The sequence below is a fragment of the Schistocerca americana genome, unplaced genomic scaffold, assembly GCF_021461395.2.
Source record: "Schistocerca americana isolate TAMUIC-IGC-003095 unplaced genomic scaffold, iqSchAmer2.1 HiC_scaffold_508, whole genome shotgun sequence".
Lineage (NCBI taxonomy): Eukaryota > Metazoa > Arthropoda > Insecta > Orthoptera > Acrididae > Schistocerca > Schistocerca americana.
The window spans coordinates 56065-73165 of NW_025726245.1; the positions used below are offsets into that span (position 1 = coordinate 56065).

Here is a 17101-nt window from a genome sequence, read left to right on the forward strand (position 1 = left end):
AACGGCTGAGAGAGGCGAGGTGTGGAGAGGTACCAAAACGACAGGCAATCTGCGAAATTTTCTGCTCGTTGTTCTTAAAGAAAAAACCGACGCAGTCGGTAGGACTCGAAGCTACGCTCCCAGAGGGAATCTGATTTCTAGTCAGACGCCTTAACCACTCGGCCACGACTGCTCGTAACTGAAGCTTCCCTGGAATCGTGAAGAATCCAACCGGTCTGCGCAGACTGTTGACAGGAAACGAACTCCGTGTACTGATTACGGCAGGGTTACCATCGCTACGAGACGAGCCATTACGGAAACGTTAAAATCTTCGCCCGGACAGGGACTTGAACCCTGGACCCTTAGGTTAAAAGCCTAATGCTCTACCGACTGAGCTATCCGGGCTCACGCTCCTTGTGGATGGAGCGGCTGCAAGCAATGTAAATAACTGGAACGCGTGTGTAGGCGTACTACGGTAATTTCTGGCTTCTGGCGCAACTGGCGACTTCACCGACTTCCCACTGACGCTGGTAGCAGCCCAACAGCGGACCAGAGCCTCTTCTCCCTTTATTTCGGCGCCGACAGTAATTGCATCATGTGCCTGTTTTCCCCGATTACGTTCGGTCGAAGCTTCGCAAGGTGGGCGACAAACGACAGTTCGAAGGCCAAAACGTGGAGCGTTGTGTGCGCAAAAACTTCCGTTCCGGTACCGGAAATCGAACCCGGGCCTCCTGGGTGAAAGCCAGGTATCCTAGCCACTAGACCACACCGGAGTTGCTCGATAAGCGTGAGGTTTTCTCCGTCTCCTCTCGTATTTCGTGCTGAATCTGGACTCAGTGCAGTTCTCCGTTTGCGAGCATATTTGCGCCTACAGACTGGCATGGCGCACAGCTCGAAATTGACTATTCATTATTTTACTCCTAACAAGGGAAGAGAAAGATCAAAGTTGTACGTTGTCATAATTGGAAATAAACATATTGACGCTGGGGCGTAGACTCCTTGTGGATAACGAACGACAATTAAGTTCGTTCCCTAGCAACAGCAACGCCGTTAATTCAGCCATGATGTACAGCAAATTAAATGCCCCGGGTGAGGATCGAACTCACGACCTTAAGATTATGAGACTTACGCGCTACCTACTGCGCTACCGAGGCACGTTGCAAGTAATGTTACAGGAAACTTGGTAAGTCTCTCATATTAGAGATAGACAGTTTGCGCTTTCTCAAGAATCTGTTGTGTTGCTACACGTGCTTTCCCTACTTGCTAGATTAAACTGCTGCCGCAGCTTTTTCAACGGAACGCAGCACTGCCCGAGGTTACAGTACATCGCCCTTGCGGCACCTGAACACAGCGGCCTGTTGGGCCAGGCCGTCGTCAGAGTTCAGAAATAGCACGCGACCGTTCAAGTACGGTCTATTGCGTGCTGCGTGTATGGTTCTTCTCACAGCGAATCTTGCTATGCATTCCTGAGGCTGACGCAGCTCAGGCGAGGAATCGGCGCGGCAGCATTATAGCGAGAACAGCAGAACGATGCATCGGCCGGGATTCGAACCCGTGCCGTCCGCATGCTAAGCGAGCATTCACCAATTTTTTTTTTTTTGTTCTCATTTCTTTCGTTGCATTTGTTGGGGGCGGACGTCCGATGGCGCCCGTTCATGTTCATCGTTGACTCGGTCTTTTATTACAGAGGGCAGATAACTCTCAGACCGAACACGCTGAGCTATCGTGCCGGCAAGCCTTAAGATTATGAGACTTACGCGCTGCCTACTGCACTACTGAGGCACATGCCATTGAACCACCGATGCTCGACAAGCTGCCCGTGCTTCCCGAGTACTTTTCTGCAGGGGAAAGTGGGATTGCCACCCAGCGACGTCGGATACAACCGAAAAAAGTGCTACACACGCGGAGTGCTCCACTACACTGCCTTAAAACGAATGCTCATCTCTATCGTGTGAGTAACCTTGCGGCCGCGGCGACTAGTCTTGCCCAAAGACGCAGCGTGCGTGGAGGCGCTACCCGAATGCGTGTGGATGCACCCTCCTACCTCGTAAAGCGCCTGCAGCTACTATCACCGTGGGCCGCTGCTGGCGGGCAGGAAGCCGACACAGCGGGGCGTTGCGAGCAGCGCCTGTGCGGTGGTGGTGTAATGGTGAGCATAGTTGCCTTCCAAGCAGTTGATCCGGGTTCGATTCCCGGCCACCGCAAGTGGCGCCGGTTTTTTCGTATGAGTATGTGAGCCGCGTGCTGTTAAATGAAGGTTTTTTTCGTCGTAGTTCCACGCAGACCATCCTGTCGTATGTCCCGACTTGTCCCGACTTTGCTCGGCTGACGCGAAAGCTGACGCTTGGAATTCGCCCTTATCAAAAGGACAGGCACTATAAACGGCTGAGAGAGGCGAGGTGTGGAGAGGTACCAAAACGACAGGCAATCTGCGAAATTTTCTGCTCGTTGTTCTTAAAGAAAAAACCGACGCAGTCGGTAGGACTCGAAGCTACGCTCCCAGAGGGAATCTGATTTCTAGTCAGACGCCTTAATCACTCGGCCACGACTGCTCGTAACTGAAGCTTCCCTGGAATCGTGAAGAATCCAACCGGTCTGCGCAGACTGTTGACAGGAAACGAACTCCGTGTACTGATTACGGCAGGGTTACCATCGCTACGAGACGAGCCATTACGGAAACGTTAAAATCTTCGCCCGGACAGGGACTTGAACCCTGGACCCTTAGGTTAAAAGCCTAATGCTCTACCGACTGAGCTATCCGGGCTCACGCTCCTTGTGGATGGAGCGGCTGCAAGCAATGTAAATAACTGGAACGCGTGTGTAGGCGTACTACGGTAATTTCTGGCTTCTGGCGCAACTGGCGACTTCACCGACTTCCCACTGACGCTGGTAGCAGCCCAACAGCGGACCAGAGCCTCTTCTCCCTTTATTTCGGCGCCGACAGTAATTGCATCATGTGCCTGTTTTCCCCGATTACGTTCGGTCGAAGCTTCGCAAGGTGGGCGACAAACGACAGTTCGAAGGCCAAAACGTGGAGCGTTGTGTGCGCAAAAACTTCCGTTCCGGTACCGGAAATCGAACCCGGGCCTCCTGGGTGAAAGCCAGGTATCCTAGCCACTAGACCACACCGGAGTTGCTCGATAAGCGTGAGGTTTTCTCCGTCTCCTCTCGTATTTCGTGCTGAATCTGGACTCAGTGCAGTTCTCCGTTTGCGAGCATATTTGCGCCTACAGACTGGCATGGCGCACAGCTCGAAATTGACTATTCATTATTTTACTCCTAACAAGGGAAGAGAAAGATCAAAGTTGTACGTTGTCATAATTGGAAATAAACATATTGACGCTGGGGCGTAGACTCCTTGTGGATAACGAACGACAATTAAGTTCGTTCCCTAGCAACAGCAACGCCGTTAATTCAGCCATGATGTACAGCAAATTAAATGCCCCGGGTGAGGATCGAACTCACGACCTTAAGATTATGAGACTTACGCGCTACCTACTGCGCTACCGAGGCACGTTGCAAGTAATGTTACAGGAAACTTGGTAAGTCTCTCATATTAGAGATAGACAGTTTGCGCTTTCTCAAGAATCTGTTGTGTTGCTACACGTGCTTTCCCTACTTGCTAGATTAAACTGCTGCCGCAGCTTTTTCAACGGAACGCAGCACTGCCCGAGGTTACAGTACATCGCCCTTGCGGCACCTGAACACAGCGGCCTGTTGGGCCAGGCCGTCGTCAGAGTTCAGAAATAGCACGCGACCGTTCAAGTACGGTCTATTGCGTGCTGCGTGTATGGTTCTTCTCACAGCGAATCTTGCTATGCATTCCTGAGGCTGACGCAGCTCAGGCGAGGAATCGGCGCGGCAGCATTATAGCGAGAACAGCAGAACGATGCATCGGCCGGGATTCGAACCCGTGCCGTCCGCATGCTAAGCGAGCATTCACCAATTTTTTTTTTTTTGTTCTCATTTCTTTCATTGCATTTGTTGGGGGCGGACGTCCGATGGCGCCCGTTCATGTTCATCGTTGACTCGGTCTTTTATTACAGAGGGCAGATAACTCTCAGACCGAACACGCTGAGCTATCGTGCCGGCAAGCCTTAAGATTATGAGACTTACGCGCTGCCTACTGCACTACTGAGGCACATGCCATTGAACCACCGATGCTCGACAAGCTGCCCGTGCTTCCCGAGTACTTTTCTGCAGGGGAAAGTGGGATTGCCACCCAGCGACGTCGGATACAACCGAAAAAAGTGCTACACACGCGGAGTGCTCCACTACACTGCCTTAAAACGAATGCTCATCTCTATCGTGTGAGTAACCTTGCGGCCGCGGCGACTAGTCTTGCCCAAAGACGCAGCGTGCGTGGAGGCGCTACCCGAATGCGTGTGGATGCACCCTCCTACCTCGTAAAGCGCCTGCAGCTACTATCACCGTGGGCCGCTGCTGGCGGGCAGGAAGCCGACACAGCGGGGCGTTGCGAGCAGCGCCTGTGCGGTGGTGGTGTAATGGTGAGCATAGTTGCCTTCCAAGCAGTTGATCCGGGTTCGATTCCCGGCCACCGCAAGTGGCGCCGGTTTTTTCGTATGAGTATGTGAGCCGCGTGCTGTTAAATGAAGGTTTTTTTCGTCGTAGTTCCACGCAGACCATCCTGTCGTATGTCCCGACTTGTCCCGACTTTGCTCGGCTGACGCGAAAGCTGACGCTTGGAATTCGCCCTTATCAAAAGGACAGGCACTATAAACGGCTGAGAGAGGCGAGGTGTGGAGAGGTACCAAAACGACAGGCAATCTGCGAAATTTTCTGCTCGTTGTTCTTAAAGAAAAAACCGACGCAGTCGGTAGGACTCGAAGCTACGCTCCCAGAGGGAATCTGATTTCTAGTCAGACGCCTTAACCACTCGGCCACGACTGCTCGTAACTGAAGCTTCCCTGGAATCGTGAAGAATCCAACCGGTCTGCGCAGACTGTTGACAGGAAACGAACTCCGTGTACTGATTACGGCAGGGTTACCATCGCTACGAGACGAGCCATTACGGAAACGTTAAAATCTTCGCCCGGACAGGGACTTGAACCCTGGACCCTTAGGTTAAAAGCCTAATGCTCTACCGACTGAGCTATCCGGGCTCACGCTCCTTGTGGATGGAGCGGCTGCAAGCAATGTAAATAACTGGAACGCGTGTGTAGGCGTACTACGGTAATTTCTGGCTTCTGGCGCAACTGGCGACTTCACCGACTTCCCACTGACGCTGGTAGCAGCCCAACAGCGGACCAGAGCCTCTTCTCCCTTTATTTCGGCGCCGACAGTAATTGCATCATGTGCCTGTTTTCCCCGATTACGTTCGGTCGAAGCTTCGCAAGGTGGGCGACAAACGACAGTTCGAAGGCCAAAACGTGGAGCGTTGTGTGCGCAAAAACTTCCGTTCCGGTACCGGAAATCGAACCCGGGCCTCCTGGGTGAAAGCCAGGTATCCTAGCCACTAGACCACACCGGAGTTGCTCGATAAGCGTGAGGTTTTCTCCGTCTCCTCTCGTATTTCGTGCTGAATCTGGACTCAGTGCAGTTCTCCGTTTGCGAGCATATTTGCGCCTACAGACTGGCATGGCGCACAGCTCGAAATTGACTATTCATTATTTTACTCCTAACAAGGGAAGAGAAAGATCAAAGTTGTACGTTGTCATAATTGGAAATAAACATATTGACGCTGGGGCGTAGACTCCTTGTGGATAACGAACGACAATTAAGTTCGTTCCCTAGCAACAGCAACGCCGTTAATTCAGCCATGATGTACAGCAAATTAAATGCCCCGGGTGAGGATCGAACTCACGACCTTAAGATTATGAGACTTACGCGCTACCTACTGCGCTACCGAGGCACGTTGCAAGTAATGTTACAGGAAACTTGGTAAGTCTCTCATATTAGAGATAGACAGTTTGCGCTTTCTCAAGAATCTGTTGTGTTGCTACACGTGCTTTCCCTACTTGCTAGATTAAACTGCTGCCGCAGCTTTTTCAACGGAACGCAGCACTGCCCGAGGTTACAGTACATCGCCCTTGCGGCACCTGAACACAGCGGCCTGTTGGGCCAGGCCGTCGTCAGAGTTCAGAAATAGCACGCGACCGTTCAAGTACGGTCTATTGCGTGCTGCGTGTATGGTTCTTCTCACAGCGAATCTTGCTATGCATTCCTGAGGCTGACGCAGCTCAGGCGAGGAATCGGCGCGGCAGCATTATAGCGAGAACAGCAGAACGATGCATCGGCCGGGATTCGAACCCGTGCCGTCCGCATGCTAAGCCAGCATTCACCAATTTTTTTTTTTTTGTTCTCATTTCTTTCGTTGCATTTGTTGGGGGCGGACGTCCGATGGCGCCCGTTCATGTTCATCGTTGACTCGGTCTTTTATTACAGAGGGCAGATAACTCTCAGACCGAACACGCTGAGCTATCGTGCCGGCAAGCCTTAAGATTATGAGACTTACGCGCTGCCTACTGCACTACTGAGGCACATGCCATTGAACCACCGATGCTCGACAAGCTGCCCGTGCTTCCCGAGTACTTTTCTGCAGGGGAAAGTGGGATTGCCACCCAGCGACGTCGGATACAACCGAAAAAAGTGCTACACACGCGGAGTGCTCCACTACACTGCCTTAAAACGAATGCTCATCTCTATCGTGTGAGTAACCTTGCGGCCGCGGCGACTAGTCTTGCCCAAAGACGCAGCGTGCGTGGAGGCGCTACCCGAATGCGTGTGGATGCACCCTCCTACCTCGTAAAGCGCCTGCAGCTACTATCACCGTGGGCCGCTGCTGGCGGGCAGGAAGCCGACACAGCGGGGCGTTGCGAGCAGCGCCTGTGCGGTGGTGGTGTAATGGTGAGCATAGTTGCCTTCCAAGCAGTTGATCCGGGTTCGATTCCCGGCCACCGCAAGTGGCGCCGGTTTTTTCGTATGAGTATGTGAGCCGCGTGCTGTTAAATGAAGGTTTTTTTCGTCGTAGTTCCACGCAGACCATCCTGTCGTATGTCCCGACTTGTCCCGACTTTGCTCGGCTGACGCGAAAGCTGACGCTTGGAATTCGCCCTTATCAAAAGGACAGGCACTATAAACGGCTGAGAGAGGCGAGGTGTGGAGAGGTACCAAAACGACAGGCAATCTGCGAAATTTTCTGCTCGTTGTTCTTAAAGAAAAAACCGACGCAGTCGGTAGGACTCGAAGCTACGCTCCCAGAGGGAATCTGATTTCTAGTCAGACGCCTTAACCACTCGGCCACGACTGCTCGTAACTGAAGCTTCCCTGGAATCGTGAAGAATCCAACCGGTCTGCGCAGACTGTTGACAGGAAACGAACTCCGTGTACTGATTACGGCAGGGTTACCATCGCTACGAGACGAGCCATTACGGAAACGTTAAAATCTTCGCCCGGACAGGGACTTGAACCCTGGACCCTTAGGTTAAAAGCCTAATGCTCTACCGACTGAGCTATCCGGGCTCACGCTCCTTGTGGATGGAGCGGCTGCAAGCAATGTAAATAACTGGAACGCGTGTGTAGGCGTACTACGGTAATTTCTGGCTTCTGGCGCAACTGGCGACTTCACCGACTTCCCACTGACGCTGGTAGCAGCCCAACAGCGGACCAGAGCCTCTTCTCCCTTTATTTCGGCGCCGACAGTAATTGCATCATGTGCCTGTTTTCCCCGATTACGTTCGGTCGAAGCTTCGCAAGGTGGGCGACAAACGACAGTTCGAAGGCCAAAACGTGGAGCGTTGTGTGCGCAAAAACTTCCGTTCCGGTACCGGAAATCGAACCCGGGCCTCCTGGGTGAAAGCCAGGTATCCTAGCCACTAGACCACACCGGAGTTGCTCGATAAGCGTGAGGTTTTCTCCGTCTCCTCTCGTATTTCGTGCTGAATCTGGACTCAGTGCAGTTCTCCGTTTGCGAGCATATTTGCGCCTACAGACTGGCATGGCGCACAGCTCGAAATTGACTATTCATTATTTTACTCCTAACAAGGGAAGAGAAAGATCAAAGTTGTACGTTGTCATAATTGGAAATAAACATATTGACGCTGGGGCGTAGACTCCTTGTGGATAACGAACGACAATTAAGTTCGTTCCCTAGCAACAGCAACGCCGTTAATTCAGCCATGATGTACAGCAAATTAAATGCCCCGGGTGAGGATCGAACTCACGACCTTAAGATTATGAGACTTACGCGCTACCTACTGCGCTACCGAGGCACGTTGCAAGTAATGTTACAGGAAACTTGGTAAGTCTCTCATATTAGAGATAGACAGTTTGCGCTTTCTCAAGAATCTGTTGTGTTGCTACACGTGCTTTCCCTACTTGCTAGATTAAACTGCTGCCGCAGCTTTTTCAACGGAACGCAGCACTGCCCGAGGTTACAGTACATCGCCCTTGCGGCACCTGAACACAGCGGCCTGTTGGGCCAGGCCGTCGTCAGAGTTCAGAAATAGCACGCGACCGTTCAAGTACGGTCTATTGCGTGCTGCGTGTATGGTTCTTCTCACAGCGAATCTTGCTATGCATTCCTGAGGCTGACGCAGCTCAGGCGAGGAATCGGCGCGGCAGCATTATAGCGAGAACAGCAGAACGATGCATCGGCCGGGATTCGAACCCGTGCCGTCCGCATGCTAAGCGAGCATTCACCAATTTTTTTTTTTTTGTTCTCATTTCTTTCGTTGCATTTGTTGGGGGCGGACGTCCGATGGCGCCCGTTCATGTTCATCGTTGACTCGGTCTTTTATTACAGAGGGCAGATAACTCTCAGACCGAACACGCTGAGCTATCGTGCCGGCAAGCCTTAAGATTATGAGACTTACGCGCTGCCTACTGCACTACTGAGGCACATGCCATTGAACCACCGATGCTCGACAAGCTGCCCGTGCTTCCCGAGTACTTTTCTGCAGGGGAAAGTGGGATTGCCACCCAGCGACGTCGGATACAACCGAAAAAAGTGCTACACACGCGGAGTGCTCCACTACACTGCCTTAAAACGAATGCTCATCTCTATCGTGTGAGTAACCTTGCGGCCGCGGCGACTAGTCTTGCCCAAAGACGCAGCGTGCGTGGAGGCGCTACCCGAATGCGTGTGGATGCACCCTCCTACCTCGTAAAGCGCCTGCAGCTACTATCACCGTGGGCCGCTGCTGGCGGGCAGGAAGCCGACACAGCGGGGCGTTGCGAGCAGCGCCTGTGCGGTGGTGGTGTAATGGTGAGCATAGTTGCCTTCCAAGCAGTTGATCCGGGTTCGATTCCCGGCCACCGCAAGTGGCGCCGGTTTTTTCGTATGAGTATGTGAGCCGCGTGCTGTTAAATGAAGGTTTTTTTCGTCGTAGTTCCACGCAGACCATCCTGTCGTATGTCCCGACTTTGCTCGGCTGACGCGAAAGCTGACGCTTGGAATTCGCCCTTATCAAAAGGACAGGCACTATAAACGGCTGAGAGAGGCGAGGTGTGGAGAGGTACCAAAACGACAGGCAATCTGCGAAATTTTCTGCTCGTTGTTCTTAAAGAAAAAACCGACGCAGTCGGTAGGACTCGAAGCTACGCTCCCAGAGGGAATCTGATTTCTAGTCAGACGCCTTAACCACTCGGCCACGACTGCTCGTAACTGAAGCTTCCCTGGAATCGTGAAGAATCCAACCGGTCTGCGCAGACTGTTGACAGGAAACGAACTCCGTGTACTGATTACGGCAGGGTTACCATCGCTACGAGACGAGCCATTACGGAAACGTTAAAATCTTCGCCCGGACAGGGACTTGAACCCTGGACCCTTAGGTTAAAAGCCTAATGCTCTACCGACTGAGCTATCCGGGCTCACGCTCCTTGTGGATGGAGCGGCTGCAAGCAATGTAAATAACTGGAACGCGTGTGTAGGCGTACTACGGTAATTTCTGGCTTCTGGCGCAACTGGCGACTTCACCGACTTCCCACTGACGCTGGTAGCAGCCCAACAGCGGACCAGAGCCTCTTCTCCCTTTATTTCGGCGCCGACAGTAATTGCATCATGTGCCTGTTTTCCCCGATTACGTTCGGTCGAAGCTTCGCAAGGTGGGCGACAAACGACAGTTCGAAGGCCAAAACGTGGAGCGTTGTGTGCGCAAAAACTTCCGTTCCGGTACCGGAAATCGAACCCGGGCCTCCTGGGTGAAAGCCAGGTATCCTAGCCACTAGACCACACCGGAGTTGCTCGATAAGCGTGAGGTTTTCTCCGTCTCCTCTCGTATTTCGTGCTGAATCTGGACTCAGTGCAGTTCTCCGTTTGCGAGCATATTTGCGCCTACAGACTGGCATGGCGCACAGCTCGAAATTGACTATTCATTATTTTACTCCTAACAAGGGAAGAGAAAGATCAAAGTTGTACGTTGTCATAATTGGAAATAAACATATTGACGCTGGGGCGTAGACTCCTTGTGGATAACGAACGACAATTAAGTTCGTTCCCTAGCAACAGCAACGCCGTTAATTCAGCCATGATGTACAGCAAATTAAATGCCCCGGGTGAGGATCGAACTCACGACCTTAAGATTATGAGACTTACGCGCTACCTACTGCGCTACCGAGGCACGTTGCAAGTAATGTTACAGGAAACTTGGTAAGTCTCTCATATTAGAGATAGACAGTTTGCGCTTTCTCAAGAATCTGTTGTGTTGCTACACGTGCTTTCCCTACTTGCTAGATTAAACTGCTGCCGCAGCTTTTTCAACGGAACGCAGCACTGCCCGAGGTTACAGTACATCGCCCTTGCGGCACCTGAACACAGCGGCCTGTTGGGCCAGGCCGTCGTCAGAGTTCAGAAATAGCACGCGACCGTTCAAGTACGGTCTATTGCGTGCTGCGTGTATGGTTCTTCTCACAGCGAATCTTGCTATGCATTCCTGAGGCTGACGCAGCTCAGGCGAGGAATCGGCGCGGCAGCATTATAGCGAGAACAGCAGAACGATGCATCGGCCGGGATTCGAACCCGTGCCGTCCGCATGCTAAGCGAGCATTCACCAATTTTTTTTTTTTTGTTCTCATTTCTTTCGTTGCATTTGTTGGGGGCGGACGTCCGATGGCGCCCGTTCATGTTCATCGTTGACTCGGTCTTTTATTACAGAGGGCAGATAACTCTCAGACCGAACACGCTGAGCTATCGTGCCGGCAAGCCTTAAGATTATGAGACTTACGCGCTGCCTACTGCACTACTGAGGCACATGCCATTGAACCACCGATGCTCGACAAGCTGCCCGTGCTTCCCGAGTACTTTTCTGCAGGGGAAAGTGGGATTGCCACCCAGCGACGTCGGATACAACCGAAAAAAGTGCTACACACGCGGAGTGCTCCACTACACTGCCTTAAAACGAATGCTCATCTCTATCGTGTGAGTAACCTTGCGGCCGCGGCGACTAGTCTTGCCCAAAGACGCAGCGTGCGTGGAGGCGCTACCCGAATGCGTGTGGATGCACCCTCCTACCTCGTAAAGCGCCTGCAGCTACTATCACCGTGGGCCGCTGCTGGCGGGCAGGAAGCCGACACAGCGGGGCGTTGCGAGCAGCGCCTGTGCGGTGGTGGTGTAATGGTGAGCATAGTTGCCTTCCAAGCAGTTGATCCGGGTTCGATTCCCGGCCACCGCAAGTGGCGCCGGTTTTTTCGTATGAGTATGTGAGCCGCGTGCTGTTAAATGAAGGTTTTTTTTCGTCGTAGTTCCACGCAGACCATCCTGTCGTATGTCCCGACTTGTCCCGACTTTGCTCGGCTGACGCGAAAGCTGACGCTTGGAATTCGCCCTTATCAAAAGGACAGGCACTATAAACGGCTGAGAGAGGCGAGGTGTGGAGAGGTACCAAAACGACAGGCAATCTGCGAAATTTTCTGCTCGTTGTTCTTAAAGAAAAAACCGACGCAGTCGGTAGGACTCGAAGCTACGCTCCCAGAGGGAATCTGATTTCTAGTCAGACGCCTTAATCACTCGGCCACGACTGCTCGTAACTGAAGCTTCCCTGGAATCGTGAAGAATCCAACCGGTCTGCGCAGACTGTTGACAGGAAACGAACTCCGTGTACTGATTACGGCAGGGTTACCATCGCTACGAGACGAGCCATTACGGAAACGTTAAAATCTTCGCCCGGACAGGGACTTGAACCCTGGACCCTTAGGTTAAAAGCCTAATGCTCTACCGACTGAGCTATCCGGGCTCACGCTCCTTGTGGATGGAGCGGCTGCAAGCAATGTAAATAACTGGAACGCGTGTGTAGGCGTACTACGGTAATTTCTGGCTTCTGGCGCAACTGGCGACTTCACCGACTTCCCACTGACGCTGGTAGCAGCCCAACAGCGGACCAGAGCCTCTTCTCCCTTTATTTCGGTGCCGACAGTAATTGCATCATGTGCCTGTTTTCCCCGATTACGTTCGGTCGAAGCTTCGCAAGGTGGGCGACAAACGACAGTTCGAAGGCCAAAACGTGGAGCGTTGTGTGCGCAAAAACTTCCGTTCCGGTACCGGAAATCGAACCCGGGCCTCCTGGGTGAAAGCCAGGTATCCTAGCCACTAGACCACACCGTAGTTGCTCGATAAGCGTGAGGTTTTCTCCGTCTCCTCTCGTATTTCGTGCTGAATCTGGACTCAGTGCAGTTCTCCGTTTGCGAGCATATTTGCGCCTACAGACTGGCATGGCGCACAGCTCGAAATTGACTATTCATTATTTTACTCCTAACAAGGGAAGAGAAAGATCAAAGTTGTACGTTGTCATAATTGGAAATAAACATATTGACGCTGGGGCGTAGACTCCTTGTGGATAACGAACGACAATTAAGTTCGTTCCCTAGCAACAGCAACGCCGTTAATTCAGCCATGATGTACAGCAAATTAAATGCCCCGGGTGAGGATCGAACTCACGACCTTAAGATTATGAGACTTACGCGCTACCTACTGCGCTACCGAGGCACGTTGCAAGTAATGTTACAGGAAACTTGGTAAGTCTCTCATATTAGAGATAGACAGTTTGCGCTTTCTCAAGAATCTGTTGTGTTGCTACACGTGCTTTCCCTACTTGCTAGATTAAACTGCTGCCGCAGCTTTTTCAACGGAACGCAGCACTGCCCGAGGTTACAGTACATCGCCCTTGCGGCACCTGAACACAGCGGCCTGTTGGGCCAGGCCGTCGTCAGAGTTCAGAAATAGCACGCGACCGTTCAAGTACGGTCTATTGCGTGCTGCGTGTATGGTTCTTCTCACAGCGAATCTTGCTATGCATTCCTGAGGCTGACGCAGCTCAGGCGAGGAATCGGCGCGGCAGCATTATAGCGAGAACAGCAGAACGATGCATCGGCCGGGATTCGAACCCGTGCCGTCCGCATGCTAAGCGAGCATTCACCAATTTTTTTTTTTTTGTTCTCATTTCTTTCGTTGCATTTGTTGGGGGCGGACGTCCGATGGCGCCCGTTCATGTTCATCGTTGACTCGGTCTTTTATTACAGAGGGCAGATAACTCTCAGACCGAACACGCTGAGCTATCGTGCCGGCAAGCCTTAAGATTATGAGACTTACGCGCTGCCTACTGCACTACTGAGGCACATGCCATTGAACCACCGATGCTCGACAAGCTGCCCGTGCTTCCCGAGTACTTTTCTGCAGGGGAAAGTGGGATTGCCACCCAGCGACGTCGGATACAACCGAAAAAAGTGCTACACACGCGGAGTGCTCCACTACACTGCCTTAAAACGAATGCTCATCTCTATCGTGTGAGTAACCTTGCGGCCGCGGCGACTAGTCTTGCCCAAAGACGCAGCGTGCGTGGAGGCGCTACCCGAATGCGTGTGGATGCACCCTCCTACCTCGTAAAGCGCCTGCAGCTACTATCACCGTGGGCCGCTGCTGGCGGGCAGGAAGCCGACACAGCGGGGCGTTGCGAGCAGCGCCTGTGCGGTGGTGGTGTAATGGTGAGCATAGTTGCCTTCCAAGCAGTTGATCCGGGTTCGATTCCCGGCCACCGCAAGTGGCGCCGGTTTTTTCGTATGAGTATGTGAGCCGCGTGCTGTTAAATGAAGGTTTTTTTTCGTCGTAGTTCCACGCAGACCATCCTGTCGTATGTCCCGACTTGTCCCGACTTTGCTCGGCTGACGCGAAAGCTGACGCTTGGAATTCGCCCTTATCAAAAGGACAGGCACTATAAACGGCTGAGAGAGGCGAGGTGTGGAGAGGTACCAAAACGACAGGCAATCTGCGAAATTTTCTGCTCGTTGTTCTTAAAGAAAAAACCGACGCAGTCGGTAGGACTCGAAGCTACGCTCCCAGAGGGAATCTGATTTCTAGTCAGACGCCTTAATCACTCGGCCACGACTGCTCGTAACTGAAGCTTCCCTGGAATCGTGAAGAATCCAACCGGTCTGCGCAGACTGTTGACAGGAAACGAACTCCGTGTACTGATTACGGCAGGGTTACCATCGCTACGAGACGAGCCATTACGGAAACGTTAAAATCTTCGCCCGGACAGGGACTTGAACCCTGGACCCTTAGGTTAAAAGCCTAATGCTCTACCGACTGAGCTATCCGGGCTCACGCTCCTTGTGGATGGAGCGGCTGCAAGCAATGTAAATAACTGGAACGCGTGTGTAGGCGTACTACGGTAATTTCTGGCTTCTGGCGCAACTGGCGACTTCACCGACTTCCCACTGACGCTGGTAGCAGCCCAACAGCGGACCAGAGCCTCTTCTCCCTTTATTTCGGTGCCGACAGTAATTGCATCATGTGCCTGTTTTCCCCGATTACGTTCGGTCGAAGCTTCGCAAGGTGGGCGACAAACGACAGTTCGAAGGCCAAAACGTGGAGCGTTGTGTGCGCAAAAACTTCCGTTCCGGTACCGGAAATCGAACCCGGGCCTCCTGGGTGAAAGCCAGGTATCCTAGCCACTAGACCACACCGTAGTTGCTCGATAAGCGTGAGGTTTTCTCCGTCTCCTCTCGTATTTCGTGCTGAATCTGGACTCAGTGCAGTTCTCCGTTTGCGAGCATATTTGCGCCTACAGACTGGCATGGCGCACAGCTCGAAATTGACTATTCATTATTTTACTCCTAACAAGGGAAGAGAAAGATCAAAGTTGTACGTTGTCATAATTGGAAATAAACATATTGACGCTGGGGCGTAGACTCCTTGTGGATAACGAACGACAATTAAGTTCGTTCCCTAGCAACAGCAACGCCGTTAATTCAGCCATGATGTACAGCAAATTAAATGCCCCGGGTGAGGATCGAACTCACGACCTTAAGATTATGAGACTTACGCGCTACCTACTGCGCTACCGAGGCACGTTGCAAGTAATGTTACAGGAAACTTGGTAAGTCTCTCATATTAGAGATAGACAGTTTGCGCTTTCTCAAGAATCTGTTGTGTTGCTACACGTGCTTTCCCTACTTGCTAGATTAAACTGCTGCCGCAGCTTTTTCAACGGAACGCAGCACTGCCCGAGGTTACAGTACATCGCCCTTGCGGCACCTGAACACAGCGGCCTGTTGGGCCAGGCCGTCGTCAGAGTTCAGAAATAGCACGCGACCGTTCAAGTACGGTCTATTGCGTGCTGCGTGTATGGTTCTTCTCACAGCGAATCTTGCTATGCATTCCTGAGGCTGACGCAGCTCAGGCGAGGAATCGGCGCGGCAGCATTATAGCGAGAACAGCAGAACGATGCATCGGCCGGGATTCGAACCCGTGCCGTCCGCATGCTAAGCGAGCATTCACCAATTTTTTTTTTTTTTTGTTCTCATTTCTTTCGTTGCATTTGTTGGGGGCGGACGTCCGATGGCGCCCGTTCATGTTCATCGTTGACTCGGTCTTTTATTACAGAGGGCAGATAACTCTCAGACCGAACACGCTGAGCTATCGTGCCGGCAAGCCTTAAGATTATGAGACTTACGCGCTGCCTACTGCACTACTGAGGCACATGCCATTGAACCACCGATGCTCGACAAGCTGCCCGTGCTTCCCGAGTACTTTTCTGCAGGGGAAAGTGGGATTGCCACCCAGCGACGTCGGATACAACCGAAAAAAGTGCTACACACGCGGAGTGCTCCACTACACTGCCTTAAAACGAATGCTCATCTCTATCGTGTGAGTAACCTTGCGGCCGCGGCGACTAGTCTTGCCCAAAGACGCAGCGTGCGTGGAGGCGCTACCCGAATGCGTGTGGATGCACCCTCCTACCTCGTAAAGCGCCTGCAGCTACTATCACCGTGGGCCGCTGCTGGCGGGCAGGAAGCCGACACAGCGGGGCGTTGCGAGCAGCGCCTGTGCGGTGGTGGTGTAATGGTGAGCATAGTTGCCTTCCAAGCAGTTGATCCGGGTTCGATTCCCGGCCACCGCAAGTGGCGCCGGTTTTTTCGTATGAGTATGTGAGCCGCGTGCTGTTAAATGAAGGTTTTTTTCGTCGTAGTTCCACGCAGACCATCCTGTCGTATGTCCCGACTTGTCCCGACTTTGCTCGGCTGACGCGAAAGCTGACGCTTGGAATTCGCCCTTATCAAAAGGACAGGCACTATAAACGGCTGAGAGAGGCGAGGTGTGGAGAGGTACCAAAACGACAGGCAATCTGCGAAATTTTCTGCTCGTTGTTCTTAAAGAAAAAACCGACGCAGTCGGTAGGACTCGAAGCTACGCTCCCAGAGGGAATCTGATTTCTAGTCAGACGCCTTAACCACTCGGCCACGACTGCTCGTAACTGAAGCTTCCCTGGAATCGTGAAGAATCCAACCGGTCTGCGCAGACTGTTGACAGGAAACGAACTCCGTGTACTGATTACGGCAGGGTTACCATCGCTACGAGACGAGCCATTACGGAAACGTTAAAATCTTCGCCCGGACAGGGACTTGAACCCTGGACCCTTAGGTTAAAAGCCTAATGCTCTACCGACTGAGCTATCCGGGCTCACGCTCCTTGTGGATGGAGCGGCTGCAAGCAATGTAAATAACTGGAACGCGTGTGTAGGCGTACTACGGTAATTTCTGGCTTCTGGCGCAACTGGCGACTTCACCGACTTCCCACTGACGCTGGTAGCAGCCCAACAGCGGACCAGAGCCTCTTCTCCCTTTATTTCGGTGCCGACAGTAATTGCATCATGTGCCTGTTTTCCCCGAT

The 17101-nt window shown here is 52.5% G+C and overlaps 37 non-coding genes across 37 annotated transcripts; 7 read left to right on the plus strand and 30 right to left on the minus strand.

Moving 5' to 3' along the window:
- Window positions 1-90: 90 nt before the first annotated feature.
- On the minus strand, window positions 91-172 carry Trnas-aga. Its single transcript has one exon. It is a non-coding gene; the product is annotated as a tRNA-Ser (tRNA).
- Window positions 173-311: 139 nt separating this feature from the next.
- Window positions 312-384, minus strand: Trnak-uuu. The gene has a single exon. It is a non-coding gene; the product is annotated as a tRNA-Lys (tRNA).
- Window positions 385-680: 296 nt separating this feature from the next.
- Trnae-uuc lies at window positions 681-752 on the minus strand. Its single transcript has one exon. It is a non-coding gene; the product is annotated as a tRNA-Glu (tRNA).
- Window positions 753-1060: 308 nt separating this feature from the next.
- Trnam-cau lies at window positions 1061-1133 on the minus strand. The gene has a single exon. It is a non-coding gene; the product is annotated as a tRNA-Met (tRNA).
- Window positions 1134-2111: 978 nt separating this feature from the next.
- Window positions 2112-2183, plus strand: Trnag-ucc. The gene has a single exon. It is a non-coding gene; the product is annotated as a tRNA-Gly (tRNA).
- A 266-nt stretch (window positions 2184-2449) lies between these two features.
- Trnas-aga lies at window positions 2450-2531 on the minus strand. The gene has a single exon. It is a non-coding gene; the product is annotated as a tRNA-Ser (tRNA).
- A 139-nt stretch (window positions 2532-2670) lies between these two features.
- Trnak-uuu lies at window positions 2671-2743 on the minus strand. Its single transcript has one exon. It is a non-coding gene; the product is annotated as a tRNA-Lys (tRNA).
- Window positions 2744-3039: 296 nt separating this feature from the next.
- Trnae-uuc lies at window positions 3040-3111 on the minus strand. The gene has a single exon. It is a non-coding gene; the product is annotated as a tRNA-Glu (tRNA).
- A 308-nt stretch (window positions 3112-3419) lies between these two features.
- Trnam-cau lies at window positions 3420-3492 on the minus strand. The gene has a single exon. It is a non-coding gene; the product is annotated as a tRNA-Met (tRNA).
- A 978-nt stretch (window positions 3493-4470) lies between these two features.
- On the plus strand, window positions 4471-4542 carry Trnag-ucc. The gene has a single exon. It is a non-coding gene; the product is annotated as a tRNA-Gly (tRNA).
- A 266-nt stretch (window positions 4543-4808) lies between these two features.
- Trnas-aga lies at window positions 4809-4890 on the minus strand. Its single transcript has one exon. It is a non-coding gene; the product is annotated as a tRNA-Ser (tRNA).
- Window positions 4891-5029: 139 nt separating this feature from the next.
- Trnak-uuu lies at window positions 5030-5102 on the minus strand. Its single transcript has one exon. It is a non-coding gene; the product is annotated as a tRNA-Lys (tRNA).
- Window positions 5103-5398: 296 nt separating this feature from the next.
- Trnae-uuc lies at window positions 5399-5470 on the minus strand. The gene has a single exon. It is a non-coding gene; the product is annotated as a tRNA-Glu (tRNA).
- Window positions 5471-5778: 308 nt separating this feature from the next.
- Window positions 5779-5851, minus strand: Trnam-cau. Its single transcript has one exon. It is a non-coding gene; the product is annotated as a tRNA-Met (tRNA).
- A 978-nt stretch (window positions 5852-6829) lies between these two features.
- Window positions 6830-6901, plus strand: Trnag-ucc. Its single transcript has one exon. It is a non-coding gene; the product is annotated as a tRNA-Gly (tRNA).
- Window positions 6902-7167: 266 nt separating this feature from the next.
- Trnas-aga lies at window positions 7168-7249 on the minus strand. Its single transcript has one exon. It is a non-coding gene; the product is annotated as a tRNA-Ser (tRNA).
- Window positions 7250-7388: 139 nt separating this feature from the next.
- Trnak-uuu lies at window positions 7389-7461 on the minus strand. The gene has a single exon. It is a non-coding gene; the product is annotated as a tRNA-Lys (tRNA).
- A 296-nt stretch (window positions 7462-7757) lies between these two features.
- Window positions 7758-7829, minus strand: Trnae-uuc. The gene has a single exon. It is a non-coding gene; the product is annotated as a tRNA-Glu (tRNA).
- Window positions 7830-8137: 308 nt separating this feature from the next.
- Trnam-cau lies at window positions 8138-8210 on the minus strand. Its single transcript has one exon. It is a non-coding gene; the product is annotated as a tRNA-Met (tRNA).
- Window positions 8211-9188: 978 nt separating this feature from the next.
- Window positions 9189-9260, plus strand: Trnag-ucc. The gene has a single exon. It is a non-coding gene; the product is annotated as a tRNA-Gly (tRNA).
- Window positions 9261-9516: 256 nt separating this feature from the next.
- Window positions 9517-9598, minus strand: Trnas-aga. The gene has a single exon. It is a non-coding gene; the product is annotated as a tRNA-Ser (tRNA).
- A 139-nt stretch (window positions 9599-9737) lies between these two features.
- Window positions 9738-9810, minus strand: Trnak-uuu. Its single transcript has one exon. It is a non-coding gene; the product is annotated as a tRNA-Lys (tRNA).
- Window positions 9811-10106: 296 nt separating this feature from the next.
- Window positions 10107-10178, minus strand: Trnae-uuc. Its single transcript has one exon. It is a non-coding gene; the product is annotated as a tRNA-Glu (tRNA).
- Window positions 10179-10486: 308 nt separating this feature from the next.
- Window positions 10487-10559, minus strand: Trnam-cau. The gene has a single exon. It is a non-coding gene; the product is annotated as a tRNA-Met (tRNA).
- Window positions 10560-11537: 978 nt separating this feature from the next.
- On the plus strand, window positions 11538-11609 carry Trnag-ucc. Its single transcript has one exon. It is a non-coding gene; the product is annotated as a tRNA-Gly (tRNA).
- Window positions 11610-11876: 267 nt separating this feature from the next.
- On the minus strand, window positions 11877-11958 carry Trnas-aga. The gene has a single exon. It is a non-coding gene; the product is annotated as a tRNA-Ser (tRNA).
- Window positions 11959-12097: 139 nt separating this feature from the next.
- Trnak-uuu lies at window positions 12098-12170 on the minus strand. Its single transcript has one exon. It is a non-coding gene; the product is annotated as a tRNA-Lys (tRNA).
- A 296-nt stretch (window positions 12171-12466) lies between these two features.
- Window positions 12467-12538, minus strand: Trnae-uuc. Its single transcript has one exon. It is a non-coding gene; the product is annotated as a tRNA-Glu (tRNA).
- Window positions 12539-12846: 308 nt separating this feature from the next.
- Window positions 12847-12919, minus strand: Trnam-cau. The gene has a single exon. It is a non-coding gene; the product is annotated as a tRNA-Met (tRNA).
- A 978-nt stretch (window positions 12920-13897) lies between these two features.
- Trnag-ucc lies at window positions 13898-13969 on the plus strand. The gene has a single exon. It is a non-coding gene; the product is annotated as a tRNA-Gly (tRNA).
- Window positions 13970-14236: 267 nt separating this feature from the next.
- Window positions 14237-14318, minus strand: Trnas-aga. The gene has a single exon. It is a non-coding gene; the product is annotated as a tRNA-Ser (tRNA).
- Window positions 14319-14457: 139 nt separating this feature from the next.
- On the minus strand, window positions 14458-14530 carry Trnak-uuu. Its single transcript has one exon. It is a non-coding gene; the product is annotated as a tRNA-Lys (tRNA).
- Window positions 14531-14826: 296 nt separating this feature from the next.
- On the minus strand, window positions 14827-14898 carry Trnae-uuc. Its single transcript has one exon. It is a non-coding gene; the product is annotated as a tRNA-Glu (tRNA).
- Window positions 14899-15206: 308 nt separating this feature from the next.
- Window positions 15207-15279, minus strand: Trnam-cau. Its single transcript has one exon. It is a non-coding gene; the product is annotated as a tRNA-Met (tRNA).
- A 980-nt stretch (window positions 15280-16259) lies between these two features.
- On the plus strand, window positions 16260-16331 carry Trnag-ucc. The gene has a single exon. It is a non-coding gene; the product is annotated as a tRNA-Gly (tRNA).
- A 266-nt stretch (window positions 16332-16597) lies between these two features.
- On the minus strand, window positions 16598-16679 carry Trnas-aga. Its single transcript has one exon. It is a non-coding gene; the product is annotated as a tRNA-Ser (tRNA).
- Window positions 16680-16818: 139 nt separating this feature from the next.
- On the minus strand, window positions 16819-16891 carry Trnak-uuu. The gene has a single exon. It is a non-coding gene; the product is annotated as a tRNA-Lys (tRNA).
- Window positions 16892-17101: the final 210 nt, after the last annotated feature.